This window comes from Ipomoea nil, unplaced genomic scaffold, assembly GCF_001879475.1.
Source record: "Ipomoea nil cultivar Tokyo-kokei standard unplaced genomic scaffold, Asagao_1.1 scaffold1259, whole genome shotgun sequence".
Classification (NCBI taxonomy): Eukaryota; Viridiplantae; Streptophyta; class Magnoliopsida; order Solanales; family Convolvulaceae; genus Ipomoea; species Ipomoea nil.
The window spans coordinates 3,296,995-3,317,500 of NW_017617687.1; the positions used below are offsets into that span (position 1 = coordinate 3,296,995).

The 20,506-nt window shown below is 38.1% G+C and overlaps 1 long non-coding RNA gene across 1 annotated transcript in view; it reads left to right on the plus strand.

Annotated features, from left to right (window-relative positions):
- Positions 1–6,642: 6,642 nt before the first annotated feature.
- Positions 6,643–20,506, plus strand: part of LOC109184291 — a 21,318-nt gene continuing 7,454 nt past the window's right edge. Inside the window, exons 1-2 of the long non-coding RNA XR_002054739.1 lie at positions 6,643–6,654; positions 7,459–7,463. This is a non-coding gene — a long non-coding RNA (uncharacterized LOC109184291). The remainder of the gene's footprint in view (positions 6,655–7,458; positions 7,464–20,506) is intronic.

Genomic DNA, 20,506 nt, shown 5'->3' on the forward strand with positions numbered 1-20,506 from the left:
TGAGCTCTGAAATCCCAAGCTTCCAATTGGTCTTTGTTCACGTAGCGGCGGTATTGTAGCATCACTGAGGCTTACCCGAGTGAACGTACCACTCCTGATCCACTGCTCAACGACACTGGGAGTGTTGTGAACTCCTACCACTCTGGGTTTCTTAGCCACGTCTCTAACATCACCAAGCGTCACTGCACGTTGGCGAGACGGAGCCATAGCGGTACTTCTACAACAACAACACGATTACGGTAGGCACAAGCAAACAACGCACCCTTAACTGGCGCTAACTTAAAGAACGCTAAGCTAAGCAAAAACAACAAAGCAAACAGAACAAACGGTAAACAACACACAGCTCACCACGCGTCCTAGAAGTCCTAAGTCCTAAACTCTTAGATACTTAAAGGTCAACTTATGGTCTCGAACCACACTTAACTTCTTAAAAGTCCAGACTCTAACATCCTAGGCTCAAACCTAGGCTCTGATACCAACCGTAACACCCCCGATTTTCACAACTTTTAAAAACCAATTAAAGCTTAAGAAAAGGATAAAGACTACGCATTAAGTCACGACAAAGCGGAAGCTACTTAAATAAGTACGGGAGATGTCATGCCACACCTATACATCTATAGGTGCACAGGCTAAGTCTAAACAACACAACCAAGTCAAGCTTATACAAAACCATGGCTCACAGGCCAAAAGTCTAACAGAAACAGTCATAGTGAGCTACACTAACTAACGAACTACTAGCGCGCTCTCCAAAAGCTATTCATAACCTGTAAAGCAACATAAAGATAGGGGATGACACCCGGTCAACGAACATTACTGGTAACCCATCAATACACGTTAAATAACATATATAGATAGTATAAGTCAAAACCATTTTCAAAACGGAATACAGTATGTATCATTTCAAAGCCATAGAGAAAAGTCAACTTCAAAGACTCATTTTCACTCTCAAAGGAAAGAGGGAAATCAACATCTCATGACAACAACAAGACAAGAATAACAACTGTAAACAATATAACTCGAGATGTATTCTACTGATCACAAAGTAGAATACATCAAGACATGCTCATAACAAAGAATACACATTCACACATTGGCAACTATATGCCACAGTGACAACTACATGTCACAAGATCCACATGGTTCCAACCTTATGCCCTGTTCCAACCTTATGGCTACCCCCGGCCTTATTATAGTTCCAACCATTACCTCCGAGTAACCCCTGTACTTCTGAGTCCAACCTTATGCCTCCGGGAACCGTCATTCCCCCACCAGCAACCAACAACATTTCCACCAACATATCAGTACACGAGGGTACAATTCATATCACACAACCACCAACATATGAGCCTTTGCTCAGGTAACAACAACCAATATATAAATCATGGCCACACGAGGACCGCAACAGTACCTTGAAGATTAAGGCCCCATAACCTTAATCGTGCAGTCAAGATACAATGACTACATACATTTTCATATCATAGGAATCAATCAATAGATCACAATAAAGATATGAAACTATACTCAACACGGAAGGATCACAATCCGACACCAAAACGATGGTCAACGCAAGTTGCCAATCTCACAAGGAAAGGACAAACCACACACACTAGCATTTCAACATTAAACTAGAACGTTCATCAAATGGGTAAACCAAAAGTAGTTCCTTAGAACATACAAGACTCACATCAATCCAACGAATCACAAAGTTGGACCACAAGCACGATTCAAGACACCAAATCCTACATGGATTCCTATCATACCGTTCTAGACATACGAAACATCAAGAAGACACTCAAATAGCCCAATAAAACAACATCGGGAGTTCAAAACATCAATACCGAGTCAAAAGAATCATGGGGAACAAATCCCCAACAACATCAATATGTGTTCCCCGTGGGTGGGGCCACGGGTCGACAACCACCCGTGGTTCCGCCCGCGGGTACGAGCCCACACACCACTTGTACCCCGCGGGTGGGGCGGCGGGTGGTGCACTACCTGTCGTTCCGCCCGCGGGTACCGACCTGAACCCAAAATAATCCCTTCTGGGATTTTCAACAACAAGTCCAAATTCAAGTCCAAAACACCCAAAATCTCACACAATACAACAATATGACTTGAACCCAAGAAATAGCCAAGCAATGGCATACAAGAACCCTAAGAACAAGCTCTAAACATGCATTACCACAAGACAATGCATCAAATCTCACATTTCAACACAAGAATCACAAATAGAAGCCAAGAAAATCATCATATAAGTAAGAAAATATGTTTTGTAAAGCATGGGTTACCTTTGTAGCATAGAACTTCACTTTCTCACCCTTAAAAGCTTCTCCTAAAGCTCTTCTTCTACACCAACTTCATAAGCATACCAAAAAGCAACAAAGATTCTATTTTTAGAAAAAAAACAACTAAAAGGATGCTAAAAACACCAAGAGATCAAGGATCTTACCCTCCCTTATGCTCAAGGTTAGGAAAGTATGAACCTTGGAAGACAACTTGTAGGATTTAGAATGCCCAAATTTTGGCTTGAAGAAGAAGCTACCAAATTCTTAGAGAGAAGATAGAGGTTTTGTGTTTAGAGTGTTGGTGGATGAAATGAAAGGATGATGCTAGGTTAGCTTGGAGCACAAACTTTAGGTAGAAAGACTCCTTTGCCCTTACTAAAGTTGGAAGAATAAGGAGACAAGTGATCAACTCACTAGGCATAAGGTACAACTCTTTGACTTAGATTGACTAGTCAAATTCTAGTCCTCCGACTATTTAATATTCAGGATTTTAGGAATAAATTAGCAATAAGACTAGGATTAATTCTCTAATTAATCCTAAATTAGAGTTTGGATTTACGGGGTGTCACACGTGGTGCTTTGGGCTGAGGTGTCCCGAGTCCGTGGTGCCTTGGGCGAGGTATCCTGGGTCCGTGGTGCTTTGGGCCGAGGTGTCCCTGGTCCGTGGTGCCTTGGGCTGAGGTACTCCGTGTCCGTCGCCTCGGGTCGGTTCGCTCCAAGCATAATATATCCATCAATTTTGAATGGCTATCATTTATTGGTTGTTTAAAGAAGGGGAAGTCAGCAGTGCGTACAATGTGAGGCTTTCAAATTAAATATGTGTCTATGGTTCATTGAAGATTATAGGATGCTATTATTATGGATCAAGTGGGTGGATTATCTATTACTATAAAAATAAGCCATCACATTATGGAAAGCTGCGCATTGAGAATTGCCAAATTGAGAAAAAAGAATTTCCATACAGTGCTATCATATTAATCTATTTCATTTCATTATTCTATGTGGGTTTTATTCTAAGCTGTACTGGCTGTACCTAGGTCAGCTGAAGCGTCACTTGAAGATTGTCAAGGCATGCACTGTTCAGTCCTGAGTAGGTGTTAGGAAGGGTTGGGGTAGTAACGGCTGGTAGCCATTTGTACTTACCTCTTGTAACACTCCTTGGTGAACATCTATAGTGGATTGGACAGAAGTGGGTTGCCCCGCAGACGTAGGAGAAGCGCTTCAAACTGCGTAACAAATTTCCTTGTGTTCTTGTTTTATATTTATGCTTTTAAATTCCATTATTTAGAATTGATAAATTACCTAATTAATGGACATGATTGTTAACTTAATATAAAAACAAGTAGAATCCTAAGTTACATCTTGCATTCAAGATTCACGATGCAATTTCATAGTAAATAAAATAAGAGTTAATTCCACTAGAGATCCCTTGTCTTTGGTGGCAATTCCAAATTTAGTCCTAAACTATCATTTTTGCCATTTTACATCCCAGACTATTATTTTTTGGACACTTTTAGTCCTTCTCATGACTTTCTCTATTTTTAGTAAGGGCATTTTTGTCTCTTCATATTTTTCTTTTGTTATTTTTTACGGTTTCAACCGGTTTAATTGGTTTAGAACTTTAGGTAACCTCTGATTTTTAGTAACCATATTTTTCAACTAATTTTTAGTAAAGTCCTAAACCAATTAAACCGGTTGCAACTGGAAAAATAACAAAAGAAAGATATGAAGAGACAAAAATGTCCTTACTAAAAATAGAAAAATTCATAAGAAGGACTAAAAGTGTCCAAAAAACGATAGTCTAGGATGTAAAATGGCCAAAACAATAGTCTGGGATGTAAAATGACAAAAACGATAGTCTGAGACTAAATTTGGAATTGACACCAAAGACAAGGGACCTCTGGTGGAATCAACCATAAAATAATTACTCCGTACTTTTTTTTTTTGAATGCTACTGACTCTCTCAACCTAAAGAAGCACACAGAGTCAACAACGTCTCCATTGAGACTCAATCTCATGACCTCCTACATGGGAGATGTCACTACATGCCATTTGAGCACAAAGTGCTTGGCAATTTGCATTCGTTGAAAATATATATATGCATGACAAAAGATAATATACAATGTTTTTTAAATATGAAAATTTAATTTGTTATAAATAAATATAAGTTTAAAATCTTTAATTTTTATTTTTTTTAAAAAAAAAAAACAAACCACATTCAAGTTTATTAATGTAAGAGGTGTAAGATGCACCCTGGTGGGGATGAATTCCAAAAGTGTTAATCAGATAAAGTTAACTACTTTGGTTAAAGCATGAGCAACTTCATTCACCGACTCAAGAATGAATTTAAAAGAACAAGCTATACCCAATAGCATCAAGTGGCAGGTTACCGTCACCGTGAACGTACAAAATCTAATTCAAGTCCTTGAGTTTCCTCGTAATGTTGTGTGGTAAAGAATTTGATAGTCCATTTTGGCTTGTACATTACCCAATCCCTTGTTATTCAACCACGTTAGCATATCCTTGCAAATCTGTTGGGAAATAATAATTTTGGTGCCTCAAATCCTTGTAGAATTAGTCTTCCATTCGCCATGCAACATCAACCACGTAGCATCTGCATGCCGCACCATCCATCACCCACGTACTGCACATGTTCCCATTTTTACATGCGCAATTCTCTCTTTTGAAATGTATAAATAGTTTTGATGTTTTGCTTTGTAAACACACCTCTTATCAACGTCAATTCAACATTTGAATTCATTATTCTTCTTTCTTTGTCCCTCACGTAGAGTGTATATATATATATATATATATATATATATATATATATTTTCCCACTTTATTAATTCTTTTTGTCATTTTATATAATTTTCTTCATTTACATATTTTTCCCTATTATTTAACTTCTATAATTCTCAATTTTCGATTCTTTGATTCCGCATTATTCCGCTATATTCCTAACAAGTGGTATCAGAGCTGTTTATTTGAAAATTATTTTCAAAGATGTCGACTGTTATTAAGTTCGATATCGAGAAGTTCGACGGGAAAATTAGCTTTTCTATCTGGAAGGTTCAGATGGAAGCCGTTATAACCGAGAACGGTTTGAAGAAATCGCTAGCTGGGAAGAAGAAAAAACCAGCTACACTGACAGATGAAACTTGGGAAGATTTGGATGACAAGGCACATTCAACCATTCTTTTTGTGCCTGTCTAAAAAGGTTCTACGTGAGGTAGTAAGTGAGATGACTGTGTTAGATTTATGGTCCAAGCTGGATACGCTTTACATGGCCAAAACTCTGGCGAACACGCTACGCTTGAAGGAGCGTATTTACACAATCCGTATGAGGCAAGGTACTTCTATTAAATCTCACTTGGATGAATTCAATTCTATTTTATTGGACTTGGAAAATATTGATGTTATAATTGAAGATGAGGATCGTGCTATTTTATTGCTTGTCTCTCACCCTAAATCGTACAAGCATTTCAAAGAAATTATGTTGTATGGTAATAGTAGTGATACCCTTACTTTCGATAGTGTTAAGTCAAACCTATTGTCCAAAGAAAAGTTTGACTTTGAAATTAAGTCTGAGGACAAAGGTGAAGGCTTGACCGTAAGGGGTCGTTCACTTGAAATTGAGAGTAGCAATAAAAAATCTAAATCCAAGTGCAGAGGACGTAAGTCCAACAAATCCTTAAGTACTGCAAGAAGCAGGGTCACGATGTGACTGAATGCTTCAAGTTGAAAAATAAGCAAGAGAGAGAAAAGAAGTCTGCTGAAGCTAGTGTTGGTGAAAGTGATTCAGAAGGCGATGTTATGTTATCTGTTAGCTCCGGTGGCCAACGGAGCGAAATCGAGCGGATTCTGGACTCTGGTTGTACATTCCACATGTGTCCTCACAAAGACTGGTTCATCTCTCTAGAACCGGTTGATGGTGATCGAAGTTGTCTTGCTGGGTAATGATACTCAATGCAAGGTTAGTGGAATTGGAAGTGTGCAGATTAAAACTCATGATAACGTTATCAGGACTATTACCAATGTTTGGTATATTCCTGATTTGAAACGCAATCTGATATCCTTGGGAACCTTGGAATCTCTAGGGTGTAAGTACATAGCTGAAGGTGGAGTTCTGAAAGTCATAAAAAGCTCTCTTTTTCTCATGAAAGCTTCTCGTTCTAGAAGCTTGTACGTCTTGCACGGTAGGACTGTAACAGGTTCAGTAGCGGTATCCTCATCGATGTCTGATGCGGATCTCACTCAGTTATGGCATATGCGTCTGGGGCATATGAGTGAGAAAGGCATGCATCTCCTGAGCAAGAAAGGCTTCCTTGGTGGTTCAGGTACGGGTAAATTACAATTTTGTGAGCATTGTGTTTTTGGGAAACAAAAGAGGGTTAGTATCTCTACTGCTACACACCGTACCAAAGATGTATTGGAATACATTCATTCCGATTTATAGGGACCAACTAAATTCCAGTCTATGGGAGGTTGTAGATATTTTATGTCTATTATTGATGACTTTTCTCGTAAAGTCTGGGTCTATTTCCTGAAACATAAAAAGCAGACATTTTCTATTTTCAAGAAGTGGAAAATACTTGTTGAGACTCAGACAGGTAAAATTGTCAAGAAGCTCAGGACAGACAATGGATTGGAGTTCTGTGAGTCAGATTTCAATGCCTTTTGTGCGGCAAATGGAATCGCCAGGCACAAGACCTTTCCTGGTAAACCCCAGCAGAATGGTGTTGGCGAACGTTTGAACATGACTCTATTGGAAAGAGCTCGTTGTATGCTCTCTAATGTTGGGTTATAGAAACAGCGTGATTTTTGGGCCGAGGCCGTTTCTACTGCTTGCTATTTGGTAAATAGATCTCCACATTCATCCCTTGATTCCAAAATTCCAGAGGAAGTTTGGTCAGGTAATCATGTTGACTACTCTATCTTAAGAGTTTTTGGATGTCCTGCTTATGCTCATTCCAGTACGGGTAAATTAAACCCGAGAGCTGTCAAATGCATTTTCCAAGGTTATGCTTCTGAATCAAAAAGGTATCGTCTATGGTCTCCGGATTCTCAGAAAATCATTCTGAGTCGAGATATCACTTTTGATGAAAATGCACTACTTTCTTCTGGAGAAGTTCCCAGTACAGGTGAGACGCAGAGTACTGGTGAGAAGGTGGAGTTTGAGTTCAGGCCTATTGATAGTATTACTACTACTTATAGTAATACTAAAGATGATGCATCTACTAGCACCGCACCTCTCGTCGAGCCACAACAAGAATATATCCATTGCTATGGATCGTCCTAGGAGGACAATTAAAAAACCTGCTAGGTATGCTAGTGTTGCTTATGCTCCTTCAGTCGCATAGGAGGTTGATGGCCGGTGATCCCTCCTACTGTTCTAAGGTTCTTCCTATTGCTAAGTTCAAGCAGTGCTTGAGTTTAGTCAGCTGTTTCAATTGTTAATTCCCACAGTAGATTTGATCCAATGTGCAGAATGTAGGGAAATAATAATTTTGGTGCCTCAAATCCTTAAAGAATTAGTCTTCCATTCGCCATGCAGCATTAACCACGTAGCATCTACATGCCGCACCATCCATCACCAACGTACTGCACATGTTCCCATTTTTACATGCACAATTCTCTCTTTTGAAATGTATAAATAGTTTTGATGTTTTGCTTTGTAAACACACCTCTTATCAAAGTCAATTCAACATTTGAATTCCTTATTCTTCTTTCTTTGTCCCTCACGTAGAGTATATATATATATATATATATATATATATATATATATATATATATATATATATATATATATATATATATATATATAAGGAAGGATTCAGGTGCGAGTATAGCTTCCCGTGCGGTTGTGACTTGTGTGGTTGACGCACCTTAAACATTAAAATGGCGCACCTTAAGTACACAAATCATGCACCTTAAACACACAAACAAAGCACATTATGAACACAAACCACGTGCACCTAAAGCTTTAGGCTGATGCACCTTAGTACACAAACCACGCACCTTAAGAACACAAACCACGCACCTAAGGTTTTAAAATGGCGCAGCTTAATTTTCAACAACTCACGCACCTTAAGCATACAAATCACGCACCTTAAGAAGCAAAACAACGCACCATAAGAAGTAAAATCACACACCTTAAACTTTAGGTTCACGGACCTTAAGCTTTAGGTTGACGCATGCGACACCCCGAAATCCAAATTCAATTAAGGGATTAATTAAGTAATTAATCCTATTTCAATTTGTAATTTAATTCCTTAAATTCCTGAAATTTAATAGTTGGGGACTAGTAATTGACTAGTCAACCCCAAAGTCAAAGTTGTACCTTGAGCTTTGAAAGGAGTTCCCTTGTTCCTTACACCTCCTTATGTTAGTAAGGGTATTCTTGACCTTTCATTTGTTGTTAGTATTGTAACCTAACCTAGTAGACCACCTTCATTCTTTCCCTTACACTTTCTAAAAATCTAGCTCCACCTTCTCTCTAAAAAGGTGGGTAGCTTTTCTTCCAAGCCAAGTTGAAGCTTTGCCAAAACTTCAAGAGTTGCTTCTAAGATTCAACCTTTCATATATTTGGGCATCTAGGGGGGTAAGATCTAAGTTCATCTTGTGTTTTTAGTATTATCTAAGGTGTCTTTTCTTAAAGATAGGATCTTTATGATCTTTTGGTATGTTCTTGAAGTGGGTTTGGAAGGTGAGCCTTGAGAGGAGCTTGTTGAGGTGTAAAGTGAAGTCTTTAGTCTACAAGAGGTAACCCATGCTCTACAAAACCTATTTTGCTTACTTATATGTGATTTCTTGGATTCTACATGTGATTTTGCTATGAAATGTGAGTGTTTATGCATTGTCTTGTGAAAACGCATATCTAGAGCTTGTGTTTAGGGTTCATTTGTGTCATTACTTGGCATTTCCTTTGATTCAAGTCATTTTGTTGTATTTGGTGAGATTTGGCATGTTTTGGACTTGAATTTGAGTTTGGAAATGAAAATCTGCGAAGGGATTTATTGTGGTACAGGGGTGTACCTGCGGGCGGAACGGCGGGTAGGGGTCCAACCCGCCGCCCACCCGCGGGGTACACAGGTTGGGCAGCCTGTACTCGCGGGCAGAACCGCGGGTAGAGGCCTACTCGTGGGCCTACCCATGGGTGCGTGTTGTGATGGTGGCGGAAATTTGTTCCCCGTAATTCTTTTGACTCGGTATTCGGTCTTTGGACTTCCTGATGTTCTTTTGTGGAACTATTTGAGTGTCTTCTTGATGTTTCGTATGTCTAGAACTATATGGTAGGATTCCATGTAGGTTTTGGTGTCGTGAATCGTGCTAAGTGTTCAACTTTGTGTTTCGTTGAACCGTGATGAGTCTTGTGTGTTCTTCGGAACTATCTTTGGTTTACCCGTTTGATAAGCATGCTAGTTTGGTGTTTAAATGCTAGCATGTGTGTGTTGTTTGTACCTTCCTATTGGTTGATGATAACTTGTGTTATTCATCGTTGTTGTTGTTGGACTGTGTCCATTCCTTGATTGAGTATTGTTTCATATCTTCGTTGTGATCCGTTGATTGATTCCTGTTGTGGTGTGATGTGTGTGTGTGGCTTTACCTGGATTGCACGATTAGTGGTATGGGACACTAGTCACCAAGGTATTGCAGCGGTCCTCGTGGTGGCCGTGACGTGATTATGGAGTTGTGACCTTTGTGTAAGGTTCATGTGATTCTTGGGTGACATGTGTTGCCGTTTGTGTGATCGGTACCCTCGTGTACTATGAAATCGGTGGTTCTGTTGGAGATCTGTTGGAGATGGGACGACGGTTCTCGGAGGGAAAAGGTTGGACTTGGTGTACAGGGGTCCTATAGGTAAAGGTTGGAACTAGGCATAAGGTTGGGGGTAGCCATAAGGTTGGAACCGGGCATAAGGAAGGCATATCAACTCGTGATGGGTGATGTCACGAGGGCTTGTGTAGCCGTTGTTGTGAGTTCTCTTCTTGTGACATGTGTAGTCACAAGGGCATGTGTTGCCATCGGTCTTGTCCTTATCCTTTGTGTTGTGGTTATCCTTTGTGGGTTTTGGGATGTGTTCCCGTATTCTTATTGAGAGTGTTGAGTCTTGTGTTGACTATTACTCTTGGTTTGTACTTATATATATGTATTCCGTTTCGAAAATGGCTTTACAACTTATATCTTACTTATGTATGTTATTTCACATGTATTGGTGGGTTACCAGCATTATTCGCTGACCGGGCGTCGTCCCATGTTTTATTGTGTTCTTTCAGGTGATGTCTAGACGAGTGCGCGGTCTAGTGCTTGCTAGTATAGCTTCTCCTCTTTGTTTTGTGGCCTGTGTGCCAGTTTAGATATAGCACTTTGAGACTATGGGTTTAGATGTAAACATTGCAGATGTTGTCGTAGCGTTCATCCTTTTGGTGAACGTGGCATAACACCCCGTGTTTCGGATTATGTTTATCTACCTATCTTCCAGACTTCCGTTGTGTTTGTTGTTTAGTTCAGTTATCTGCATGTTTAAGGCTTTTAAATAGCATATTTTTAGGGAGTGTTACAACGCACCTTAAGTTTCAACACTGATGCATCTTAAACATACAAACCACGCACCTTAAAAGGAAAAATCACGCACCATAAGAAGGAAAACCACGCACCTAAGCAACAACACAACCTTACAGTTCAAATTGTTGATCTTACCTAAACCTCATTGCACCTAAGCTTTGAGGACGAAGCTTCTTGTTAGGGGGGAGAGTGTGACACCCCGGAAATTAATTCCTTAAAGCCCGAATTAATTACTTAATTAATCCCTAATTGTCTTACCATTTTATTTACAATCCCATTAAATGTAGTTAAGGGAACATAGTTTGACCCAAATTCCTTAATCTATTAATATGGTCAAAGTGTTTGACGTTGACCTAATAACTTTGGACCTTGTACCCTTTTATTTAAAACAAAGCCTTTCTAGCCTTTTTAAAATTTAATAAAGGGACCCCACTTCTAACTTTTCAGATTTTTCCCTTAGAAACCCTACCATAGTCAAAAGAATTTCCAAACATTTCAACCCTACTACCTCTCTCTACATTCTAGCTTACATGTAACACCCCAAATTTTTAAAACTTTTAAACTTATGAAATAAAGGTAATCTAACATTAATATCCCAAATAGAGCAGAGACTACACAATAAAAAGTCGGAGTGCTATGCCACATCTAAGCTTGAGAACTTAGATGCACAGGCTAACTAACTAAAGAGAACATAATCCAAGTTTAATATCTAAAATACAAATCAAGGCATGCAGGCCATCTACCAAGACTAAAACTATCTATGCTAGGTCCTTGTGTCCATCTAGCGCACCCCGAAGTTACTGATCTGCACCTGAAAAATATATGGTGTAACAACCGTCAGCGAATAATGCTGGTAACCCACTCCCACGCGTTGAGTACAATATAGGTAGATATAAGAAAACCATTTTGAGACTGGGATACATATATATTCCTAAGAAAACTCTAGCTTTAAAACCAAGATCAAGGCTCAAGACACCACAACAGGTTGACACTATGAACACCATGAAGATACTAGCATGCATCCTAAGCTCGCAAGATAAGATAATAACAAAGCTCAATAATAACAAACAATGGCAACAATGGGGCTCAACAACAATCAATAACAACAAGCAATCAACAGCGAGTACATCCATGATCCAACCTTATACCAAGTTCCAACATTTATTGTAACACCCCCATTTTCCAAAACCAAATTAGTTTATTAAAAGGCATTTATTTGATTAAAATTTGGTTATTTAATTGCGGAAGCTAAACAAAACAAAAGGAAAAAGGGATGCTACCGCCACGTTTAGATAACAACATATATCTAAACGCACAGGCTAAAAACAATACTACTAAAAACAACCCATAATTTGTTCTATTACAATGCATTGAATACAATTGTCCAAGAATTCACTTCTAGATTTTTCTAAAATAATATAAAACTTCAAAGTTCTAAAAGATGAATCGCTCTCATGCTCCAGATACTCGTGCCACATTACCTGTAAAATAACTAAGGGGGGGGGGGGGGGGGGGGCAAATTCAGCATACAACAGCTGGTAAGATTTACTCCACCCTGTAAAACATTTTTCACATAACACATAACACCTTGGAGCACATAATTCCACATTAACCCCCTAATCATATTATACTTTCAACATTCCCTCATACCACTTCTTCACATTTAATTACCAATTACCAATTCAACCACATAATAAATCTAATTTATAATTTCACATAGCATTTCAGAATGTACCATAACATAAATTAATTTAACATAAAATACCATAACTTCCACGTTTGACCACTTTTCTCAATATTAGGATTTAATCCTTTATTTACCACCAAGTCAATGAGGAGGAGAAATACAAGGCAAGGACCATTACTTCGGCCCCAGTGACCAACACCAACCAACCAGAGACCAACCCAGTTGGCTCGAGATCAATCCCTTAAGTATGCATACCCCCATTGAGAGACCAACCCCAATGGGTAGAACGAACTCGATTGTGAGAGATCAACCCCACAAGGTACATAATAATATTCCAGAATCAAATGTGAGAGACCAACCCCACAAGATCCATAACCAAAAGTGAGAGACCAACCTCACAATAAAAATCCAAGTACAAATCCTCCATGACCAAAGTTAATTAAATATATGATTTTATACCAAATATTTCACAAGCAAGCAACTTCTCAATATCTCAAATAAGAAACTGACAAAAATTTTCAGAAACTATGACCTGAGTTGCAGAATTTACTGAGAAAAATCGGTAACATATTTTCATATGAAATTCTCCAGATAATAGGTACAGTAAGTCTAGATTATACACAAAACATTTCAAGTCAATCCAAGGTCTAGAAGTATTTTTCCAGGCCTCCCAACACAGTGCCAGACTGTAATTTAACGGGCAGAACACTGCCTCAACTTTACGAAATTATTCTGGAAAAACCTAAACATATTTTTAATCAAAACTTTTTACAAACATCAATTATATCAAGTCTAGATTCTCTAAAAAAATTTTCAAGCAAAAATAAGTTTAGTAAGCATGTTTTACGAATTTTTCTTTCCAGATGCGCCAGTCAGAATTTTCACAGACAATAATCTAATTGAATAAAAAAATTTCTTTTTAATCACGACCAAATCACCACATCACATATGCAGGGTTTTCAAAACATCTAAACACATATATCTATTCGCATAATATATTCAAATAACTTTTCACGTTAAATATCACAATTTCATTAAAATCATGAATCACATAAACACATAGGAAAAGTGATTTTTGATTTGTGGTAAAAGAAATTTTAGATGGACATAAATCTTACCTGAATTCCAACATTAACATTAACACTTGAATCCGTACGGTGAACAAAGGAGAGAATTTGATGATGATAGAGGAACAAGACCAATCATGATTGAATCGATGACAAAGAGGAATAAGTTTTTGTTTTTTTTTATTTTTCCTTTCTATTCGGCGGTATTGTGTTAGCAAGAGGAGAGGATTTAGTGAATCAGTAGTTTGTTTTTCCTTTCTATTCGGCGGTATTGTGTTAGCAAGAGGAGAGGATTTAATGAATCAGCTACTGATGAGGATGGGAACAATTAGACTACTACTTAAATACTTAACTAATAACTTGTATTATAAATAATAATTCTAGTTGTAGGGAACTAAAATACTTAAAAGCATAATATAATATTAATATACATATTAGCCTACAAGTACTTAACATGTATACATACGTAACACATATATAAATAAATAATTATTAGCTATAATACACAGTTTAAAAATAAAAGAGTAGCAGTAGTAGACTAGTTTAAATAGTTTTGGGTCACATAAAATAATATAATTATGGACCATATAATAAAAATATTTTATTTACATTTATAACAAAATACTCAAATAACCGGGGTATCACACTCTACCCTCCTTAAATGAAGCTTCGTCCCGAAGCATAACCATAGGAAAATACCGGGTACCATTAACACATGATATGTGCCTATAGCACAATGATCAAGGGGTCATGCCTATAGCACAATGACATGGCACAGCAGCGCTTAGTAAATTGATCCATGCCTTTAGCAAGCAAATCAAGGGTGGTCTGTGCCTATAGCACAATGACCGAACACTCGTTGTGCTAACCGCCAACAAATCTTTTCGCCCAATCACATCTCTTTCTCATCATGGACAAATCCATCACAACATCCCGTGCTCAGTGGCACATCAACCATCCAGTTCGTCCCCCCACCGACCCCCCGCTGGTACAAAGGCTCCCTGGCCCTTTTTCCATTCCGGGAATTCAACGATTGTGTTCGAAAACCAGTCCAAACACATCCCAACGCATATCAACAACAACATGGACTCGAACAATAAGAATTAAACAAAGAAGCACCACAATTATACCCTAAACACAAACCCTAAACATGCCAAGACTCGAGATTAAACACATAACGGTTCAAGAGCATCGAGAACCTCAATATTATCAAGAAATCTATACGCAAAGCCCTAAAAACAAGCCTTAACCTTGATCAACACCCGAGCATGGATAAACCCACCCAAGAACATCATGAACATTACAACAACAAGATTTACAATATAAACCCTTAGGACAAGCTCTAAACATAATTAAATGCAAGAACATACCAAGACCACACAGGGTCACCAAGAATATCAAAAATAACAATAATCCATATAAAAAATTCCTAAAGACAAGCTCTAACAAAGCACAAATACAAAATCATACATTCAATCGTTCAACGGAGCCAATTAATAAAAGATAGCAAGGAAAATAGGCCTTGTAAGACATGGGATACCTTTTTAGCTTAATTAAACTTCTCACAACTTCTTAAGATCTTTCCTCAATCGATCCTCCCTAAGTCCGGTGATGGGGAATTCTTTGACTATGTTCTTGGGAGAGGATTTCGTGTGGGGAGAGGGAGATATGGATGATTGGGTTCTAATGCCTTTTAATTCCCCTATATATAGGTTAGGATCCCTAATATGATCTGAATGGATAAGAAGTTTAGGATTCCTAATTTAAATCTAAAAAGGTAAAAGGGTTAGGATTCCTAATACTAATATGAAAAGGTAAAATGGCCCTCCTTATTTTATCAAAAAGGCTAACGGGCTTTATTTTAGACAAAGGTCCATGGTCCATCATGGACCATATCAATAAATTAGGGATTTGGGTATTTAAAATTATAGTTTATAGGCTGATGTGTCATTCCGCACCATGAACTAAATGCGATTCTTCGTGCCGCACCCTAACCTTTCATAAGTGCTATTTCGATACACAAACTAAAATATTTTTGTTGTTTAGCCTTTCTTAAAGGTTTCCAGGTAAAGTTGCTGGTAGTATCTGACATAGCCTTATTAATTTTAATTAAAATGAAATATAAAATCCATGTAAGCATTTTAATTTTTTTTAAAGAAAAACTAACACCATCGTAGCCTTCTCCTCTCTCATCCCTTTTGCTCTCTTTCTCTCTCACTGTCCGGCATTCCTTTCCGGCGAAGCAAGCAGACATCAACGATGGCCAGCTCCCCTCCCTTCTCGTGCTTCTCTCTTCATCTTCGCCCCCTCTTCCTCGTTCATGACAGCGCGGCACCAGCAACAAGCAGATCCGGCTACTCCTTGGCGTCCTCTAGTCCAGTGTGAACAGATCCGGTCGTAGTAGTGGACAGTGGTAGCAGCGACGGGACGAGCTCCAAAAATACTCTTTGTGTCTCTGGTTACAAGGAGTACATTGGCAGCAAAACCAAAGCCAGTGATATCGTGAATTCCGTTCGTAGATGGTGCAGTAGTCGATGAAGGAGACAACTACCTCCACATCATCAATAGCTACTGAATGGGGAATATTGAAGGAATGGGACAATATATAGATGGTGCAGTAGTCAATGAAACAACGGTAAGAAATTGCTCATAACTCAAAAGTCAAAAGAAGAATGGATGGCAAAGTATTACTTCTTCTCCCATGGCAAAGTACTACTGGTTCTATAGTTCAGAGCTAGCTCGATATTCTGAGTGAATAAGATGATGAAGGATACCTTGATATTAAACACTTCAATCTTTTGCCAAGTTTTCAATGAGTTCAACCAAGAATGTTTTCGCCAGAGTATCGTCGTAGAAAGCCTGAACACCGGCGTGCATTATGTAAAGAATCAACCAGGCACTCCACACGTCCACCTTCTCGCTATACTCTCTCCCTATCACGAGCTGCTGGAAAATGATGATTGCGGACGGCTCCGACAGCGGGCCGCGCGACAACCGCTCATAGAGGTTGCCGCCGCCGCAGAGGTCGGTGATGATGTGGAGGAAGTTGTCTCCCTCGTACACAGGTTAAGAATGTTTGGGTTTCTGACGAGGAGTTGGAGGATCTTGGGCTCTTTCTCTAAGCACTCGCGGTTGGCGAGGTCCAAGATGAGATTCTTGTCGATGGTGTTGGAAGTGAAAGATTTTCCGGTGGACGGCGAGATGCAACGGTATATGGTGCCGAATCTACCACGCCCAGTTTAAAAATTGTTGAAAAAGTCAAAAATGACTGCCATGTCATATTTTTAATACATATTTAAATAAGTAAATAAAAAAATAAATCCACATCAGCAATTTATAATCGGAAACTTAGAGGCAACCTTTAAAAAATGCTAGACGACAAAAAAATTTTAGTTTATGCATCGGAACAGCACTTATAAAAGGTCAAGGTGCGGCATGAAGAATCGTGTTTGGTTCAGGGTGCGGAATGACACTTTAGCCTAGTTTATAAAATAACTAAACAAAGCCCGTAGTAACATATTTGGGTACATATATATATTTTTAGCAAAATATTTAATTATAAGTAAATAGCTCTATTTGATAAATATTTATATCTAATATAAATATTTAGTGAAACACGGGGTGTTACATTACTCTTCAAGCCACTCTAAACCCTCCCATGCTACCAAGGAGTTCTTCATCTTCCTCTACCTAGAAGACCATCAAGTTTCCACCTTTCTTCAACTTCAACTTAGGAAGGGTAAGTTCTAGGCTTCTATAGTGTTATTTAATAGTTTTTTTTACCTTTTTTTATCTAAGTCTTTTCTCTCTGCTTGGTGGGTCTTGGTTTGTGCAATGAAGATCACTTGGAAGATGACCTTCAAGAAGGATCCTAGGAGTTTAAGAAGTGTTGAATAGGCTAAGAAGGTAACCCATGACCTACAAAATCTATTTACACTTGCGATTATGATTTATAGATGCTCTTGAGTGAATATGTGCATATTCTTGTGATTATGCCTTTGTAGAGCTTGTATCTAGGATTCTTTAATGCTATTTATTGAGCTATTCTATGTATTCAAATCCCTTTTGTTGTTGATGTGAGTTTTGAGGTGTTTGGACTTGAACTTGAGGATTCTTGCAATTTTTCCCCGAAGTGATTTCTTCTCTCTGTTCTGGTAACAACGGGTACATTGGCGGGCAGTTTGCCACCCGCCAGCCCACCCGCTGGTACACGGCTGGAAGGTGGCGAGGGGTTCACGGGTGGTTGACCACCCGTGGTACCACCCACTGGTACTGGCGGGGTGTTGGGCGGGTGGTTTGCCACCCACCAAACCGCCCACTGGTACGTTGGTTTTTGGCCTCCGTTTGGTTGATCCATTGTGCACTTGTGTGTCTTCATTGATGTTTTGTAAGTCTAGAACGATGTTTTAAGTATCCTTGGTAGGATTTGTAAATCTTGAATCGTGTTTGTGATCCAACTTTGTGAGTCGTTGGTTGATGTGAAGTTTATGATGTTCGTATGAGCCTTTATGAATTGCATGCTAGCTACGTTGTTCGTTGGTACTAGTATGTGCTTTCCTCGTAATGATCTTGCTTATTCTTGATGAGGATTGGTGGCTTGTGTTTACCAGTCGTTGTGGTCTTTTGATTTGGAAGTCTTTCGTTATTGTGGCAATACCTTGGAATGTTTCCTTCGTGTTCTTTCTTGAATTCCTTCGATAAAACCTATCATTGTGAGTTTGTACAATTGTTGTACCTTGCTGTGATTATTCCTTGATTGGGCTACTGTTGAGCCTCGATTATCTATGACGATGACTATGTGTTATGATTGATATGAGATTAGCGGTAATGAGTTTTTCTCAAAATGATTGGCGGTATATTATTATGTTTATGAGATCGGCTGGAATCAGGTGGAAAAAACAGGCGGGGAGCATAGTCTCCGGAGGTATAAGGTTGGACTAGTGTACATGGTGGTCTCGGAGATACAGGTTACATGGTGGTCTCGGAGGTACAGGTTGGAACTATTTTAAGGATGGAGTGGTGTAAAGGTTGGAACATGGCATAAGGTTGAAACTTCGTCATTGATTGTGATTCTTAAAACTCTTTTGCTTATGAGCATAAGATCTTTTGATTGATGCTTGATTACGTTACCTTGTTAACTATCTTTGTATCCTTATCATTGTCTCCTCGAATTGATTCTATTGATTAGCCGTGTGTTGGTCAGTACGATTGAATGTGTTCTTCGATGAGTCAAATGATACTTCTATCTCTCTTGTTTTAAAAGTTAGTGTTGCAAAGACTATACTTATGTATTCCAAAGTCTGAAAAGTGAGTTTCTTAACAGGGCCGTCCCTGGGCAAGTCTGCCCAGGGACGCCGCACAGGGCCCCCAAATTTTGGGGGCCCCTTAATTAAAAAAAAAAGTATTATATATATTAGGCAATAGGCATGTTAGGTTTCAACTTTCAACGTGGAAGACTACCAAAGCCCAAAGTTGAAAGCCCATAAACCTTTCTTCAAAAATAAGTAAAGCCCATATACACTACAAGTCTACTGTCTATAACACAAACCTTAAACCTATTATATATTACTATATTAGCGGCAAATATAGACTAATCTAAAGACTAACGACAAACAGAAACACGAATCGCAAACGAAAGAGACGTCAAGCACCTAGGTATTTGAATAAAGATAGATTCACGAGAGACAAAATTACAACAAATTACTTACTGCCTAGCAGTCTACTAGTCTAGGTATTTTAACTTCTATTCTTTTAATTTGATGATGATATTTGTGAATTCTATGTATTTGAATTAATTCAAATATTGAAATATTTAATTTAAATGTTTGTGTATTTGAACTAGATTAGGTAATTTAAATTTGGGAAAGACGACAAATTTTACTCGTGTGCTACTGATTCTTCAATTCTCAAACTCTCAAGTTCTTCAGATCTCTTGACAGGTAATTAAAATTACGTATTATTTTATAATTCTTATTTATTGGTTATTTACATGACTTAATAATTCCGATTTCAGAATAATATATTCAAGAATTCGTTTCTTGATTAATTATTTATTCGTAGAGTTTCTAAATAATTTTTTATTTTTTTCTTAGGATTTTATGCCTTCTAGAAAATATTCATCTGGGTTTGAGAAGCGTAAAAAGAAAAGAAGAATTGAGCAACTAACTCAATCTCAAAAGGGGGCTCTTGAAAAATTTATTACAAAAAAAACTCAAATAGATGAGCAAAAAGATGATGCCAAGGAAAAATTGTTAGATGCTAATCTTCATATAGAAGATCAAGATGATTGTGAGATTGGAAAGAATTTAAATGATAATGTGCACAACGATGACATGTATCATTGTGACAATGAAAATAATAAGAATGTTGATAGTTGTTTAGATGATGTTGGTCACAGTGATAAACCAAATGATTCGCTTTTATTTGACATATATGATCCAAGAAATTGGGAAGCCCTTGATTCTAAATTAATAGATATTCTTGTGAAAGATGGTCCAAAAAAAGATTTATCAATAAATAAAGGTCCTAAAGATAAATTCTCTAGAAGATTTTCATCAGCATTTTACACAAGATATTTGCCAAATGGAGAGAAGTGTGATCGAGATTGGCTTATATATTCAAAAGAACTTGACAAGGTGTTTTGTTTTTGTTGCAAGATTTTTAAAAAAGGTATAGGAAAAGGTGTTTTGGTGAATGAAGGTTTTAGGGACTGGACACATCTTGGTGTTAGACTTAAAGAGCATGAAACGAGTGTAGATCATATAACTAATATGAGAACTTGGATGGAGTTGCGTCTTAGATTACAGAAAAATGAGACAATTGATAAAGTGGCTCAAGAACAACTTTTGAAAGAAAAAGAATATTGGAGGAAAGTATTATTTAGGATTATTGCAGCTGTGAAG